We start from the raw sequence: 17,505 nt of genomic DNA on the forward strand, positions 1-17,505 counted from the left end.
TCATATAAATCTTAATTTCCCAAGGAATAGTGAACAGCTTGTAATTTAATTTTTATTGAGCTAATACCAAGTCCTATTCTAATTAAATGAAGGCATCAGTTCCTCTAAATCAAGATCTGAAAATATAAATATTACAATAAAATAAGTAAAAAAATACCATTGTGTTGCCCTTAAAAAAGACAAGCCAAAAAAACAGAGCAAGAACTAAAGAATTTAGAACTAGAGGGAACTTCTATATGCCTGTCTATCTCATGTAGATTTCTTTAGTATTTTAAGATACCTGCTGTATTTTGCATGTATTTCACACCAACAAAAGTTCTCTTCATGTATGTGTTAACGGTTGACATCTAAGGTACCTTCTTTGACCAAAGGGCTTGTGAAAGCACCTTTTCCCTGGGGGTGAGATGAAATAAAAATTACAGAGAGATGAGAGAGGATCACCAGACAAAAGAGCTGCCTCCAAGGGCTCCTCTCCCCATGCTGACAGATCTTGTTCCAGCTGCACCAGGAGCCAGAGACAAAACTCCAAATGACTGCACTGGGAAAGTGACAGAGCAGGATCTTAGGGGTGTGAATGTCACACTTTAGGTGTGAGCATGGAAAAGTTTAATGGATGGATCACATCAAAAACAAATATGGAGGGAAAGACTTGTGACTCTTCCTATGTTTTCTCTGAAGATATATTAATATGTCTTTTTTCCTTTATTAGAATAATCTCTAGGGATCTCAATCAGGCTTGAAATTCACTCAATTATTTGTATGGACAGAATCCTGGAATATTTTACAAGTTAAGGACACAAGGTTGGAAAAAGCAAGAAAAAAAGTGGTTTTGTCACATTTTGGATATCAGCTAGTGCCAGAAGATTGCCAGCAATAGCTCTGGTATTTGCTCATCCCCCTCCCAACAGAAAAACTGGGCATGCTAATTGTATAAAGAATGTGAAGGGCAAAAAGTCTGAAGAAATCATCCAAGCTCACATGAGAAGCTGCAGAAATAGCAGTAAGTAAATCCCACTATAATAACACTACCTCTTTAGAGAAATACCTCCCTCTCAGGAGCAGGTTGGCTTCCATGTTTATTAGGGTGTGCCAGTGAGACCAAAATACTGAATCTGAATATCTGGACAGATATACTAAGATTAGGAATTCCAATGGGAGATGATGTTGTGTATTCAAGTAACAGGAGATGCTAAAACATTCTGTCCTGAAATGAGGCAACAAACATAAAATAACGAACAAAAAAGAAAACACACTAAGACTATTTGAAGAAGTATTTTTCTCTAACAACTGGCCAATCTTGGTACATAAAAAGCCAAAACCAATAGTGTCAGTTCATGAACAGGTGAACATGAAAGCTAACTACAACAAAGGAGAGAGGAGAGTCCCTGCTTACTGTTCAATGTGTAAATACTCTGTAATTGCTCTGTAAATACAAAGTGTGCCACATTCATGTTTAATGTTAGGGTCAAAGTGGAGTGCCCTTCTTCAGAAATATCTGGTGGGTTGAGCCTGCTTTACCTTTTAGATATATATTTTTTGGCTTTGGATTTTTGAAGTCAGTTCCAAGAGCTTCAGCAATATTCTATGTTTGAACTGTATTTTGCTTTGGTCTGAATGCCAGCACATTTCTGTTTATTCTATGTACATTTGTTCGTTCCATTGGCTTGGTATGTTACAAGGTTGCTGAAAATTGAGGCTTTCTTATTTAGTATTATTAGATTGTTTTATTTCTACAAGTCTCACTTAGCAAAACTTTCACCCTTATATTAAAAACACAGAGCAATATCCACCAATTAATGCAGGCTCTAGAAGTGACCATGCAGACACCATGAAATAAGTCTAATGAAAGAAACGTATTCTTCCAGTGCTGAACTTTCTAGGACATTTTGTCTTCTAAAAGAACAAAAATTTTTCTGGCCCTTTCCAAAGTCATGTCCTCTGGTAAATTACAGGATGAACACACACATAGCATATTCACACATATGCACAATCTCACTGAAAAACAGTTAAAAAAAAAAAATCACCTTTGTGTGCAAACACAGGTACTCCCTCAAGAAATTAGATCCAACCCAAAATGACAGTAAAATCAAAAGCAGAGCAAGAGCTGTTCACAAAAGGCAGTCCCATGACACAGCTTTCCACGCTGCACAGCTTCACACGTATGCAAGGCACCTCCCTCGGCAGCTGCAGAGTAAGGATCCAAAGTCACCACAAAAAAACCCACCCCAAATATGCTGGTTAGTATGGCTCTGTAGATATTTACATCTGCTTTTCTCCTGGCTTGTCCCTTTACACCCCGAGTGCTGCATCTGAAATAAATCTGTCTGTGGGGTAGTGCAGAGCCCAAAGCACTAGGCAGGAGAAGAGAGTGCACTTTCCCCATGGAACCCCCAGCAGAAAACATTCACCCGTAGCTGCTGACATGCAGCATCACAGTTCTCCTCCTTTCCCATGACCCTGTACAGGTTGCTGAGGCAGCCACAAAACAGAGCACAGAACCATTTGTTATACAGTGTCAAAGACAAGGAAGAAGAGAGGCCATGGGAACTATGCAGCAAATGTAAAGCTCACACTGAGTGTATGAAACTGGCTAAGCTAGACCTAAGAAGTGTGGGAAAAGGCCAGCTGAAAGGTATTCTAACCCCTAAAGACACAGGAAAGGTGTAAGGGAATGTATTGCAGACAACTCATCCCAAAAGCGTTGTTGTGGTAACAAAAAGAGCTCATTAAAAGCATTTTAAAACATTTTAAAGGGCATTTAGGAAGAAATTTGAACATTTGTAATAGTTCTCATAAAAAGGGAATAAAAATCAAGTGGTCAGCCTTCTTTTAAATTATGAGGAAGGAATAGTAACCACGGGTGGTATTGTTCAAGTTTCTCCAACACTGCAGAACATTCAGGTATGGGACACACGTCAGGGTTACAGCTTTTTGTCCCCTCTGGATGTGGAGCTTATGTTGACTGCTGAGAAGTGTGTGGGCTTGAGGCAGACTTGCTGCCTAGACTTTTATAGACTAAATGCCTCTTACAGATTTGTGTGAGAACTGGACAAATTCATTGACCCTGGTGATACATTCCTATTCTATGAATCTGTTTCTCCCTGCAGGGTTGATGAAGATCAAATTCAGCACTTTACAATGATTAGGATAACTGCATAAAAGGTAGAACAAGATTTATCATGTCTGGCCATCACAGTGAACATGCTTCTGCTATTTTACCTACATTCCATGAGCATAACTTCTTTTGTATTTCTGCTTATTCTGAGTTTCATTATAAAGGTCAGGGTTAATACAAAGCAGGCATGAAATACATCCTGAGGTTTCTTTGGGTGGGTTTAGAGGTGTTTTTTAATGTCTGAATGCTCTATTTATCGTTCTTCAGCATCTCATAAATAATTGTGTATACTGCACTGTGAACCCTAAAGGGAAATTCAGCTATTATAAAGAACCTACAAAAAACCCTCATGTTTGGAAAACCAACCCATCCATACACACTTCTTTCCTCATAAAAATCTCCCAGACATTTTCTAATCTGTTTTAATTACAAACTTCTATTCAGGACACAAACAGTTTGTATGTTACACAATATAAAGAAAATAGCCACAGAAATCTCTTTTCCCTCTAGACTGAGTTTTTCAAATGGTTGCCAGCAGGTTAAAAAAGGTTTCTTAAAAAGTCAATTACAAGTAGTGCTACAAACAGTCATTTCAGTCCAGTCTCCTACACCATAAACATTTTTTGACAGGACAATAGTGCTTAAAACAAATATTCCTGCATGCTCCCTCTACTTTGCATGCTCATTCCTGCAAAATTTCTCTTGCAATAGTCTCCATGTGTTCAACTCTTACTAAAAAAAAAGAGAAAAAAGAGACACATTTCCATGGAGGACCTATCAGTCAGATTATGTCCTGCTTCTCTTCAGTAATTCTTACATTCACCATCCTTTGAGATGACACCTGGACAGTTACCCAAGTCCCTGAAAGGTCCTTCTATTTAACAGCAGCAGGAAACACGGACAGAAACAAATTCCAGGTCTTCACGTGGGCTAACAGTGGAGCTGCCCCAACCCACGTTTGTCCCCAGCTCTGCTCTGTGGCAGCTCACAGCCTTGGCCCCCTATGAGGTAGGGCTGCACACCCAGGTACCACCTGCCAAACTCAGCCACTGGGTCAGGGCCTTCTGCTTCGTCATTTCTACCAAGTAAATTCAAGTTCCAAACACATAGTATATAATACAATAAAGCAAACCACTGTAAAGCAATCTAAGGATGGCAACCCATCCTAGGATGGATCCTTTGACTGTCCCTTTAGAACATGCCCTTCACGATTTCCCTGCCAAAGAACAGTACAAGTTCTACCTACAAGGTACATTTAGCTTCAATGAGCCAAGCTTATGCCATTATGTCAGCTTGCTAAACAAAGGAAGAGCAACTGTGCAGCTGGAGAAACTGAAGCACTGAAAAACAATGCAATCCATCACAAAGCAAGATCCTGTTGGAAAGACTGGATTCTTTGTTTTTTTCACTATCCCCTCCTGCACTGCTACATGTAACACAGAACAAGAAAACTTACCATGAGTAAAAGAAGAGGAAAAATTTAATCTTACTTCCACCATGTCTCTAAAACATGGGAAATGGGAAAATTGTGTATTAGCCAGAGTGGAAACCTGTGTCTGAGAAAATCAACTTCATATATCAAGCATCATAAATCAAAATGCTCCCATACACAGAATTTTTCTATTCCAAGTCACTGATGTATTGTTATAAAGCTAGACATAATTAATATAATTAATTCACCTTTTAGTTGTGTTGATAAGTCCAGAAAGACTATCTTGGATTCAGGAGTTGTTGAAAACAATTTTTTTGAAACTTATGTTTTTCTGCCTGTTGTGAGTTTTGAGCACCTCATACTTTGCACAATTCTTGAAATAGATTCACAGGTTCAAAAGAAAACTTTCCATGAACGTATAAGTGAAGGAGAGCCTGTGATAATCCACCTTACTGCATCCCCTTTCCACACAGGATAGATATTAAAAATATTTAGCCCTTTGCCATGCTGTAAGGTCATGGGGTCTCTTTCCTTTTAAAAGCTTATTCAGAAAGCACTGCTGCTCCTAAAGTTGCTCCTCTAACCTCCCGGTTACAAAATCAAAAACCTATGTGAACAGCAATGATTTGAAAGCACTTTCTTCATTACTGGTTCAACATTCATGTTTCATATGGCTCTAGCATTTATTACTTTGTTTATGTGCAAATGCTTTGTAATGTAGAGACAGGTAGGTCTGTCTTATCAGCTGACACTGCATCAAGACGACACTATCAAGGGTATCACAGTATTTAACAATATTATCCTGCTGAAAGCCTTTGGGGACTCTGATTCATGGAGCAGAATTATATAGAGAGATCCTCAAATGTGTCAGATAAGGAGTACTAGTGCAGCAGACCCCTCCTTCATGGCATGGTACAGCTGCCAAACCGCACACCAAGTCAAATCAGTACATACCTCAGAGGGCTACAGACTAAATTGTCAGAGGGACTCTGGGCAGCATTACAGTCCATGGAAAGGACAGCTCAGTGCAGATCACTGCTTCTGACAGGCATCACTACCACTAGCACCATAATTTTCCCCCAGAGACAGAGGAGATACTGTTTTTAAAACCAACAGAATACAGCTAAATTTGCTAAGCCACACACTAGATTTTTAGTGGTAAGAGCAGATTTTTAGATATGACATATGAAAGAGGCATTTATGATCACTCATTAAAGAAAAAATGTAGCACCTCAGGAATACATGTGAATATATTCTCCAGCTCACCCACGGCCACCAGTTCCATTCTATTGAAGAACAAAGACCTTCCAAGGCTGTTAGTAAACAACTGATTTCTTTGATCTGTTATTTTGATTCTGGAACAAAGAGTTTCTGAGCAGCATAAAAAATTAGTTCACACATAATACAGTATGTAAGACATACTGTTGTCATGAATGTTTTTCATCTCCCAGCTCTGTATAAGATATGCAGTAACATCTACTTTTTTTTTTCTGAGCAATCACATATGGACCCTGATCTCTCTGCACAGTACAGAACAGGCAAAGAGAAACTGCAAGTTCCAAGGAATTAATGCAATAAGCCTCACATTCTACTCTTTTTTTTTATTATTTTTAGTCTTAGCTAAGTCTATTATATGTTCTTAAATTGAAACCAATACATTTCATTTAGTTTTAATCTTTATTTGAACTCAGTCCAAACCCCTTCCATCTTCTCCAAAATGCTGCTTTGTTAGTAGGTATGATACTTCATCTGTACATTAGAACTAACACATACTGCACTATATATTGAACCCATAAAGCACACAACTGACAAGTACTGACATTAAGTATCAGCAGAACTGCAGGAGACATGAGTGCCTGAACTCTAGTGACAATGATTTCTAATAGCAGAAACCTTCTTAGCATCGTGCCTCATTACTTTAATACTTTATGTGAAGTATTATATCCATTATAGGTAGAGGATGACATCTTTCATTAACAGCTCTAAGACAAAAAGCACTTAACTTCTCATTACTCTGAAGAGAGTCATATTCCAGCACTAAACTTAAGAGCCACTTACAAAGCATTCAGCACCTCATGCTTTCATGTAGACACTTACATTGAATTTAGTCCTCACTTCTGCTTACAGCAAGGATGATTAGGCATTAGACACTTTCAGTATTGTAAACTGTCATGGCAGAAGAGTCATTAATTTACTGGGGGATAAGCACATTTTTCCTCCCCTCCTTACTACCCATATACTTTATCCTATTCTTGTTCCTTGAGCTGACTTAGGGAATCTATAAAGTCTTTAATTGAAGTCCTTGGGGTTTTTTGCATGAGAGATGTCCTTCTATTCCAGACAGAAAAATTTCAAGAAAATACAAAAATATTTCTTACAGGAAACGGAAACTCAAACTTTTGGAGAGTTGTGCTTACTTTATGCCAAGCTATATGCTAAAGCAGATGATCAAACAAAAATTCGTGGGTTTTTGTGTTGCAGAGTAGCTATTCTAAAACTGGAGACAGTTTGGAAAAAGGTAAGCCCTGAGAGAAAAGTGTAAAAAGAAAAATAGAACAAACCTGTTTTACTGCACTTATTGGCAAGAAGAAAAGAATTGGCAGAAAAGAAGCATGAAAATTCCTTTTCTCCCCTACAGAACATTGTGCTTTAAAATACGTGTACACCAGTTGTTTCATTTTCTAATCTTGTTCTGTTTTCTGACAACATCCTGAAGATTTGATTCCTGTACCCTTTACTTGCATTGTGAAGCATTTTACTTTGTGATTACTTCCAATCAAATTCAGAGAAACTATTTTAAAAGTAATTGCTAGCCTGATTACGAATGACAAAACTCAGTCTGTGTCTTCCCAAGGTCATCTAGAGAGGAAAAAAGTGATTTGGGAAATCTTTTTTTTTCCTCTCTTTTTTTCTAACCTCTGAGAAACATAAAATCAGTAAGGGAAACAAAACAAAATATCTGGTTCTCAGTACAAGCTAGAACAATCTAGATGACAGACCAGCATCCTGACTGCAGCTGTCCTCAAGCAGTTGTACACGCCCAGAACCTTCAGAGGATCTTTCCCTGTCCCACTGCATTACACGGCTATGGGTTGGTAAAGGGTTTGGATCACACCTTCCATACACAGAGTCTTACTGAGACTGTCAGAGTTGTGACTCTAACCTGTTGAACTCAATGAAGTACAGCCATTTTTTTACTAACTTTGTGTTCATTGAACCAAATTCTCCCCTTCAACCCTTGCATCAAGATCCAAACTACCTTAGCAGCTGAGGCAACTTCAGGATATTTCCATAGGCTCTTCAGCTTTTGTTCACATAATATGAAAAAGCTTCAATAAAAGAGAAAACTGAAATTTACAGTCCTAATAAAAGTTTATTTCCTTATCAGCAGCAATAGCAACTATATTTTCAGCTATCCAGTAAGTTACAGACTTCCTTAGTCATTAACTCAAGAAACAGACCAACTCCTTTGAGCTCAGGCATAGTAAATCAAACTATAGAGCTTCTCATCACTTTTAAGCTATGTAACCTGAATTCTCTCTTCAGTTAAAGCAGCTTCCTCATTACCTGTCTGACATTTTTTTTCACCTCGGTTTTTATCTTTGTTCATTTCCCATCAATTCAGACAGCATTCTCTAAACTACCTCCTACATTTTTAGACATCATATTCACAGTGCAGGTATGCTCTGATGACAGAGGCTGAAAACATGATGTATACCACTATTATAAAAATGCTTTGCATTATTTGAAGTCTCCTTTTCTAGACAAACAGGACCTGAAATGGGAAATATGGAATTCTAGTATTTCAGTCCTCTAAACAAAAAAAAAAAAAAAAAAAAAAAAAAAAAGCCTTGAAAGACTGCAAAGAGCTGCAGGGCAAGGGAAGGAAAAATGAGAGCACTGCCTTGGGGTTGAGGGGAGAACATTTCAACTGGATTTATTCTATTGGAGGTACTGTTCTTCCAGAAAATGTACATGAATGACTGAAAAACCTCAGAAGGAATAGAATACCAAAGTTACACACATTAAAACTTGATTAATTGACAAAGAATTTTTTTTCTTAATATTTTATCTATTTAAGTTTTTCATAAACATTAAAGAAAGTGGAGATAGCAATAAAGTGTCAGGTAAAATAAGAATTGGCTAACAAGCAATAGGAAAGCGCTCTGGAGCATAATATTCAGTTCCCCTCACCAGCATGTTGAAGGGATATGAAAGCTCCCCATTTCTATCTACTTTTATCGCCCTGCCAAAGTCAAAGAATCACTCCATTTTTTTTAGAAATTACAGCTATTGATTTCTCTCTTTTTCCTGTCCTTGTAGGAGAAATACATCTTATGAAGGGTTTCTCTGGTTGGTTTGGGTTTTGTTATTTTTGAAAGATAACTTCTCATTCTTCCCTCCCATTTCTTCCTCTCTGTATTCCAAAGAGACCAGAACTAAAACCAAGAAGAAAGAGACACTGACAAGCCTAGTATTTCTAAGGTCAACCACCATAGTAAAGAACACCCTTGGTGGTTTCTTTACTCTACTTGAAAAAGGGCACAGACAAAGCTCACATGCTCTTTGCAGAGATAGTGCACATAACTGAATCCCCATAGTCACATGAGACAAAAATTATTTGTACATCAGGAATCGCATCACCAGCCTAAGGAAAAAGGGATCATTGGGAATTAAATAAACCTAAACCTCTGGATCACAAAAAACAAATGAGATTGCAGTTCCAATCTCATCACCCAAATACAGCTGTTACATACTCTTTAATTACAAATGAGACCTCCTGGTGCCATGGAAGAACCTGTTCAACCTGCTCATGGCTCATCTAAGGAACACAGCATTTACAAATATTGATTCACCCTCTCTGCTTAGTGGAAATGTCCACAGACAAAAAAGGATGGCTGCTGCGCATAATCAGAATTCATTTTGGTAGGATTTCTCTTTTCTACTTTCCTAGTTTGATTAATATATCCTGATTTCAAACTATTTTTAACAAGTCATTTTTGTTCAATCAATTGGAAAATGCTTTTTCAAGAATGTCACCTATCTAAATTATCCATCATTTCATAGTTTCCTGACAAGCCTCAAGAGACTCTACCATAGAAATAAAATTTACAGCTGAATTAACTTAGACTGCTTTATATACACCTACTATTAAGACAGTGCACCAAATCTTGAGGATCATTGAAGGCCATGGTCCTTAGCACTAACTTTGTTTTTTGCAATAATTATCTGTAGCACATGAGAATACTGGGACCAGAACTTAACTTTTGCTGAACCTACATAAAACCGGAAAGATTCTAATACTATCAGTGAAATTATTTTGCATTTACAAGGATAGAATTGAAATAAAAGCAATCTTAGCAAGGATAAGAAAACCCTTTTGATTTTAAAAATGGGATAAATGGGTGAATTTGAAAACACATAGATGCCCAGTCAAATGTTTGTGTTTTTATTGAATTCTTCTGAGCATGAAATAGCAAGAACATCTAATTTCTCAAATTCAGGCTCTCCTGAGAGTGCAAAACCACCACTACCAGCTGAGATTTCTTGCTTGGCTGATGGTTACCAATCTTGACACTTGCTGGTACTCTGTGTTGTGAATAATTCAGGTATGCTGAGTTTTTCAGTGAAAAACTATGGAGGGTAAAATGAGAACTGACATTGCTGCTTACCTGTTTTTGCTTCATGGCAGAATTAATAAGTAGGATCTCTCTGTTAAGCCTCAGGATTACTGAGAAGAGATCTGAATCATAATGCCCCATAAATGCTCCCAGTGTTTGCTCCACTCCAGCTGAAAGGAAGAAAGCAAGGAGGGTCTTTGCCCAACATTGCTCAGGAACATAAAGTAATTGTCTAACTGCTGTAAATAAAACATTTGACTGAATCGAGAACAATATTGTTTGCTTCTAAGCCTCAGAATTAGAAAGAAAAACAATTTCTTCTCTGGAAAAGAAGGAACTGAAGGTCACAGCTACTTTTTGCTAGATCCAGATATGCCACTGTAGAAGGGAATGGTTACCATGCCTTGCTCCACCTTTTACTGAGTGTCAAAAACATCTACAGAGATGTCATCTAACCCCTTCAACCCTTCTTAATTTGTTCACACAAAATAACATACAGCATTTTGGGCCTCATTCGAGTTGACCTGCATGGATTTAGTTGACCTGCATATCCTGGATTAGAGACAACTTTCAGCACCTACTCTAAAGGAAGTTGATAGAGTACTTGATAGATTGAGTTTAAGCTCCAAAATGGATCATGTCTCCTTAGGCTAAGAGCATTTGAAGAGAAGGAATCTTGATTTACACCTGATGTGGCTGTGGGGGATCAGTTGTGTGCACCAGTGCTGCATCCTGTCCACACCCTACACTGGGCTCTTTTTCCAGTAAGGTTAAGAAGGCCCTTGAGTGCATTCTTTACAACATTATGTGACCTTAGAAACATCAGCAGAAAAACTGGAGCAATGGAGCACAGATGAGTCAGTAACTTCTTCCACATCCATAGCTGGATCTAGAAAATTATGTCTATGAATGGCTTGGAGTGAAAGGCCAAGAACCTGTAGTCTGACCTAAGAGTATGCAGCCAGGCCACTGGTGGAGATCTTCTGGGGCAGTTACAAGTCTCAGGACTCTTGTAACACAAAGGGCTTTTGCAAAGAAAAGATTGGCATGAACTGAACCCCAGTCAAAGCAAGCCTGTACAGCTATTGATTGATAACACTGATAATCATGCAGAGGAGTCTGGCCTTGTGAGCCTCCAGCATTAAGGGTTTTTCTTTATCTCAGTAATATTTATGTTGACTTTACATTTTTAAGAGTGGTATTTAGGGACTAGAGGCATCAAAACACACTTAAATTAAAAAAATGCAAATCCCTGTAGTGTATTGAGTTTTGGCAACACAAAACAATTGTTTCTTCCCTTTATTTACATAACAAAGACACCAAATCTCTATTTTCTCTAAACCCATAGGGAGGATTTCCAATGCACTTGAGGCACAGCAGATTCATCCAGTTAGATGGAGAAGCAGAGGGCATTCATACTTCTAAGCTTTCTATAGCACAAGAGTGTGGTAGTAAGCACTGATTTTCTTTAAATCAAAAATGAAAAGGGTATGCTAGTAAAAAGCCTAAGCTTTACAAAATCAAAATGCGGTTCTATAAACCTTAAAGTGCACCTGTGATTACCAAGCATGAGTAATAGCTCACTGCTAAAGACCACTAAAACTTTCCCTGAAGGGCATCAATTTATCTGCATCAAAAATTTTCTCTACAGCATTAGAAACTCAGTATTACTCATGTACAAGACTGAGAAACAGTAAGCAAAAACAAGTGTCAGCTATTAATTTGACAACTTTCATTTTACTGCTGCAGAGGCAAATGGAGTCAGAAAAAAAAAATCAGCATAGAGAATGAAAAATAAATGAGATTTATAACCTGCATTCAGTTTCACTGATCTGCCTTTTCATGGTTGTAAATTTGCAGCCTGTTTTATCTAGGGACACCATGTAATTTCTAAAAACATGAGTGTAACAGTTACTGGAGCAACTTTGTCACTTGATATGAAAGACATTTTGATTAGGTTAAAAGTATTTTCAGTAATAATAAAAATCATCTTTATATAGTATTTGCAATTTTTCTTTACTTTTCCCCTAAATTTTTATTCCTTGGTTTGTTTATTTTTATGATAAGGAGATGCTATTGTTAGCTGTTTTAACATTTGTAGGGACACCACTGAGCTGTAGCCTGAGAAGGCTGACTTTATTCTATGTGTTTACTCCCATATACGGGATGCTGTGCACTCACTTGTTAACATTTAGTTACCTAGGAGTTTTCAGCATTACAGAAAATAACCTGTTGCTGAAGAAACACTTCTGTGTGCAAGATGAAATTCTCTCTTTTATCTTTATGAACCCTGGGTTGGACAGATACTTTTAGTCTTGGCAAAGTCTATGGTAAGTTAAGCTTGTTTACCACACACATTAGACTTTATGAGTTACTAGAATTACTAGATGATTGTGGAGGGAGGTTCTCATGGTTTACCCAAGTCCCAAGCAGCTACTCACTCACTCCCTCACCAGAGTGATTTGGGACAGAATCAGAAGGGTAAAAGCTGGAGAACTTGTAGGTTGAGATAAAAAGAGTTTAATGTGAAAAGCAAATGCCAAGCCCACGAGTGAAACAAAACAAGGAATAGATTCAGTGCTTCCCATGGCAGGCAGGTGTGCAGCCATCTCCAGGAGAGCAGAGCCCCATCACGTGTAACAGTGGCTTGGGAAGACAAACTCCATCACTCCAAACATCCCTCCCCTCCTCCTGCTCCCCCCACTTTCTATTCTGAGCATGATGTCACAAGGCCTGGAGTGTCCCTTTGGGCACTTGGGGTCACCTGTCCTGGCTGTGTCTCCTCCCAACCTCCCATGCATCCTGAACTTCCTCACCAGTATGGCAGTAGGGAAAGCAGAAAAGGCCTTGGCTCTTTGTAAGCATTGCCCAGCAATAATAAAAACATCTCTCTAGTATCAACCCCATGTTTGGAATAATACAAAACATAGACCCATACTGTGAAGACTATTAATTCCACCCCAGCCAAAACTAGCAGAGGGTAAAACTTATTTGGAAAATTTTGGCAAAAAGCAAGCACAACTGTATCCTTTATGTTTTCCTCACACGTGCTACATGTTTATTTATTCACTGCCATTTATTCCAAAGCAAAAAAACTCCGGAAATGCCATTTATTGTTATGTTAATGTCTAAAGCTGAAAGCTTGAGGCAAACCATGAGGCTTAACAAATATCAAGGGAGCTCTGCCCATGGATCAGCAGTTCTGAGCTGGGCAATAGGGCTGACACTTCCTACAAATACTTGTGCCTACTAAGGGTTCTCATTCTTTCCTTTTCTGAATTTCCTATGTGTATTTCAACTAGACAAGGAAAAAAAAAAAACTAAGTGTGGAGATTAGATGAAAAATTACTTTGTCAAATTCCTTCCTTAACTCTTGATATAATACAATGTTAATTTTTCATGGCCAGGAGGAAGTTACACAGGTGGAATATTTTTTCAGGTTGAAGAAATTAATTTGAGTCATTCTTAGTAGTAAATATTTTATGCCAAACAACATTCATGGAAAAGCCCTATACCAAAGACTCAGCCAAGTCCGTTTTGAATTTTCCATGTTAAAACTGAAAAGAACATTTTCTGATCTATTTTTATTCTGACACAGTAAAACTGGTGACCCGAAAGTCAACTTGGTTGGTTTTTTTCCACTTCAGTTCTGACCCGTTCTGTGTTCCTGATATACTCATAAATGAGTAGATCAAGGAGGACGGATCAAGTATCATTTCAGCAGCTGCAAGAGTACTGAGCTGGGAAGAAAATCCTTTCAAGACCGTTCTTGACCCAGATTCATCCCCAGCTCTGTCAGCTTCTCACAGCCTAGATTTGAGAAAGAACTGCTATTGTGATGGCAAAAAATGACTCTCAGAGGCTTATTTTGATAGGTGGAACCCTCAAGCAGCCTTCATAACGCAACAATAAAACATGAAATATTTACATCTTTAAAATAAATTAGTTACCTGCCTCCTGCCATGAGTCAGATCACACACCAGAAGTCAATACTTTGTAGAGACAAAGTCAGGTTCTACAAAAGATAGAGGAAAGTGCTACCTATCATCAGGCCAGAAGGCCATTCCACATGTCTGCTAATGAAAGCTCTGTTAAAGCTCACATATAACAAATTGCCTAAAAGCCTTTTATTTTTCATGGGACTGTATGCAAAGTACATAACAATAACAAATATTTAGCAATAAGGTGCATTCTTAAGTTTTTCTCTGCTATTGTTTCAAACTCACTGAATTTTAGCCTGGAGGTTTAGCTAGATTCCTTACTACATGTCATGCTAAATCCCACAGTGCTGTTGCTTCAGTCACAAAAATAATCAAATGAGTATCATAAATGAAATAATATTCTATATGCAAGGTTATGTGATGGTAAATACAATGGCAACTGAACTACAATCTTTCTCCATTTCATTTTGCTGCCTTTGCCTGCTAAATTAGTCTAAAGACATCATGAAAAATGACATGGTTTCTTGAAATGTATCTGAATAGTTCTGACTTGTGACTCTCAGAAATAGCATTAGCACATGTTCCCTTCATAAGTTCATAGCTTATGATAATATGAAAAATAAAATCATAAGACCATATGAGAGTTACTGAAAAAATGAAGCAAAAGGAGAAATACTAGCTTCCCATTGGTAGAAAATAAATAATGAAGTAAAAAAGACAAAGATGTAAAAGCCACTGCCTACATACTTCTGATATACCACCTGCTCCTACAGGAACTTTTAGATGTCTCCATATCCTATAGGATCTTAGTCTCTGAGGTAACTTCTTTCTCTGGACTTCACACTCCCTGAGAATTTTCTGTACAGCACTGCATCCATGCTCATATTAGAGCATGGTGCTAATAATGCCAAGGTCATGGGTTCAATCCCTGTATAGGTCATTCACCCCACACTTGGACTCAGTGATCCTTGTGGATCCTTCCAACTCAGAATATCCTGTAATTCCGTGCAAATGGTGTTTACACTATTAATGGTGTCTACACAAAGGGCAAAACAGTCCTCAGTGGCTTAGCCAATCTTATTTTATATTGAGAAAAACTCTACAAAAGTATGAAGAATATACAACAGGATAAATTTGGAGTATTTTCTATTGTATTAAGGCACTGCATTTTCTATTATGGAATCACAGAATTATAGAATTGCCTCAGTTGCAAGGGACCTTAATCATCACCTAGTTGCAGCTTCCCACTGTGGGCAGGGACACCTTTCACTAGACCAGGTTGCTCAGAGCCCCATCCAATCTGGTCTTGAACACTTCCAGGGATGGGACATCCATCTCCTTTTTGGGAAGCCTGTTCCAGTGCCTCACCATCCTCACAGTAAATTATTTATTTCTAATATCTAATCTAAATCTACTCTCAGTTTGAAACCATTCCACCTTGCTCTATCACTACATGCTCTTCTAAACAGTACATTTCCATCTTTCCTGTAGGCAACCTTCAGGTACTGGAAGGTTTCAATTATGTCACCAAAAGCCTTCTTTTACAGGCTGAACAATTCCAGCTCTCTTAGCCTTTCATGTGGTATTTTTTTCCCTGTAACATTTCACCTTCATCCCATCTCACAGACTTCAATAGAAAATGCAAGAAAAGAAATCTCTCATAATGCAAGAACTTCACAGAAAACTCAGCTGAACAAAGAAAACTCAAAACAAATTGGACTTTGGATATTTTTGCTGATTTGAACTTGCTTAAAATCATTTGGTATTTTCTCATTCAAGGTATTTCCTTAGAGTAGGATTTTCTAACAATCTTTTTGTTCCAGGGAACAACAAGGGCTATTTTCTTTTACATGCTCTTTAATACCTGGCTTCTATATTGCATCCATGAAAATGTCTGTAAATCTCAAGTACTCATAAATTTGTAATTTGAAGAGGTATAGGAAATAAATAAAGGATGTCTGACTGTAGGAGCCTGAGTATTCACAGCATCTCCTATTTGCTTGAAGATCCTTCTTGGATATTTCTATTTGCTTGAACACAACCATGTCAACAAGAACAATGTGAAAATCCAGTTCTTTGAGGTGGTCCTATATCACACAAGAAGTTCACATGCTGATGTCTTCTGAGAGGCTCATAATACAGACTGCATTAGCAGAACGATGGCAGCAGCCCTTGACTCTGTCAAAATTTTCCATGTAGACTGTGTCACATAACTTTCCCTGCATACTGATGGGTGTGAGTAAGGTATTCTGTTAGGTCAACTTACTAAATTTTACATCTAGTAATTTTCACAGATAAGCTACTTTTCTGCCCTCTCTATCCATATTATAATCTCTTTTTAATATCTTTCAATACTGTACTGTACTATAGTTGTACTTAAAGTGTGAGAAGAGCAGAAAACCAGTCAAGTTGGCATCCTGTAAATCCTTGTGTAGATATCAGCTTCAATGACCTTTGCATTATTTATTTCACTTACATACGCTAATGATCTCAAAAACACTATTCAAACTGATCAATGAACCAAACACAAGGCTGTCTTTAGCCAGCTGCTACAGCCCTGTATAACAGCAAATAGCAATTGGGTGCAATATCTTAAAGAGAAGGGGCTAATAGGCTACTCAAATGAGAACATGTTGCAGCAGCCCTCTTGTTAGAGCATAGAAATGAGCCCAGACACAGATGTCTTGTTTTTCACAGCATGAAAAGGGTCCTGGTTTACTCCTCTTTACAGCTCAGCCATCCTGACTCCAGCCATTCACTGCCTCTGGCTGCAGCAAGCTCCTGCTGGAGGTTTCCCTTGCAGCCTCTGACTGCTGCTTATTTCCTGCTGAACTGTGACTGCAGGTTGTAGCTTGCAGACTCTGACAGCAGGCTTTTACCCAGCTAGACTGCAACTGCAGGTTCCAACAACAGGCTCTAACTGCAGATCCAGAGTAACCTCACAGCAGTGATTCTCTCTCCCTAAGATCCTTCTTTTCATGATCCTCTCATTCCCTCTTCCACAAGGTTCCTCCTCCTTCATGATCTCCCCTCACCAGCTAACCCACTCTCTTTCATCACACTTATCTTTTCTGGATAGATCTGTGACTCATGGCGAGGAGGCTGAATTGGGTAATTAACACAGCTGTTACTTATCAGGGGCAAGGTCACCTATATTCCCTTCTCCTACAAGAACACAGGGAAATTTTACTTCACTGACATAGCAGTAACATTCAGCCTAACTGCAGTGTTCTCCTCCTTCTTCCATGGCTTCATGTGGCAACATTTAGAGGTGAAGCTAAGGTTGTGACTCCAGCTATACAGTGTCCAACCAGCACATCTATAGACTTGGTTCTCTGCCCTTCCTGACAAAGCATAGGTCCTTACTAAAATACCAGAGATTCAAGCTGTTAAGTG

General features: G+C 38.3%; 1 long non-coding RNA gene across 1 annotated transcript in view; it reads right to left on the minus strand.

The window, feature by feature from the left end:
- Positions 1–17,067, minus strand: part of LOC136363235 (uncharacterized) — a 295,276-nt gene extending 278,209 nt beyond the window's left edge. The window contains exon 1 of the long non-coding RNA XR_010743943.1: positions 17,048–17,067. This is a non-coding gene — a long non-coding RNA (uncharacterized lncRNA). The remainder of the gene's footprint in view (positions 1–17,047) is intronic.
- Positions 17,068–17,505: the final 438 nt, after the last annotated feature.

Source organism: Sylvia atricapilla, chromosome 6 (genome assembly GCF_009819655.1).
Source record: "Sylvia atricapilla isolate bSylAtr1 chromosome 6, bSylAtr1.pri, whole genome shotgun sequence".
NCBI classification, from domain to species: domain Eukaryota; kingdom Metazoa; phylum Chordata; class Aves; order Passeriformes; family Sylviidae; genus Sylvia; species Sylvia atricapilla.